Here is a 1562-nt window from a genome sequence, read left to right as displayed (position 1 = left end):
CACTATTCCTGGTCTCCTTCTATAGTTCTGGGACCGAGAGTTTGAATACAGTTTGAATTCAGCTTTCTTCCACACACAGCTGACATGAAATATAACATTTTTTTCACAGATTATTGCAATGAATGAAGTCTCTGCAATGTCTCCTCAGATTACTTTTTCTACATACGGGTAGTGTGCTTTGTATATGCCCAAATCATAGCAATGTTCTGGGATCACGCTGTGAGCAACTAATACAGGCAACTACTTCTCCTTGTCTGTCATTCACAGTCTGTAATAAAAATGCTTTTTATAAATGCCTAAGTGCACGACCTTATTTTTTCCATTATTGAATTTCATCTCATTTTTTGTCCTTCCAGTTCCCAACATGATATAGTCACTAGAAGGCTGAGCCCAGAGAGTGGTGATGAATGGAGTTTGTTAGATCTAGCTGGTGACTGAACACAAGTGGTGTTCCCCAGGAATCGGTACGGGGGCCTGTTGTGTTTAATATCTTTATTAATAACCAGAGACAAAGGGATTGGGTGCACCCTCAGTAATGGAGATGACACCAAGCTGGGAGGAAGTGTTGACCTGCCTGAGGGTAGGAAGATCCTACAGAGGGATGTGGACAGGCTGGATTGCTGGGCCGATGGCATCCTAGCTTGTGTCAGAAACAGTGCAGCTGGCAGGAGCAGGGAGATGATATCTCTCTGTACTTAACTCCAGTGAAGCCACGCCTCAGTACTATGTTCAGTTTTGGGCCTCTCAATACAAGAAAGACATGGAGGCCATGGGAGTGTGTTCTGAGATGAGCAATGAAGCTGTGAGGAGTCTGGAGCAAAGTCTTATGGGGAGCAGCTGGAAGAACTGGTATTGATCAGTCTGGAGAAGAGGAGGCTCAGGGGAGACCTTATAGCTCTCTACAGTCACCTGAAAGGAGGTGGTAGCAAGACAAAGTTGGCCTCTTCTTCCAGGTGGCAGTGATAGCACAAAAGGGAATGGCCTCAAATTGCACCAGGGGAGGTTCAAGTTGGATATTGGAAAAATTTCTTCTCAGAAAGGCTGTCCAGGGAGGTGGTGGAGTCACTGTCCCTGGAGATGCTGAAGAACCATGTGGCTGTGGTACAGAGGGACATGGGTAGTGAGCATGGTGGGGATGGATCAGTGGTTGGGCTTAATGACCTTAGAGAATTTTTCCAGCCCTATTGATTCTTTGGTTCTATGATATCTTGGAGATGTTCTGAATCTCATTTGTCCTGACAGTCCTGCCCAGAGCATTCCGGCTTTCATGCTTATGCAAATACATGGAAATAAAAATTCTTGGTCCCAGGACAAACTTTAAGAAACAGTAATAGTGACTTTTCCCAGTTTACACTTTCCCCTTCCAGGGCTACGTGTTGTCATTTGCAGTGAAATCCCAGCTGAATTTGCAGCTTTGTTTCAGTTCCCCATCTCTTTCAGCTTAACTTGGCAATCCCTGTGTGGCATCACATGAAAGCTTTCAGCAAGTCCACACAGACTGTAAGTAAATCTCATGAGGTTTGTGGTTATTTGGTAGTTGAGTGTTTTTTTTTTTTCTTTCT

This window comes from Meleagris gallopavo, chromosome 3 (assembly GCF_000146605.3).
Source record: "Meleagris gallopavo isolate NT-WF06-2002-E0010 breed Aviagen turkey brand Nicholas breeding stock chromosome 3, Turkey_5.1, whole genome shotgun sequence".
NCBI classification, from domain to species: Eukaryota; Metazoa; Chordata; class Aves; order Galliformes; family Phasianidae; genus Meleagris; species Meleagris gallopavo.
Note: the sequence above shows the minus strand (reverse complement) of the source record.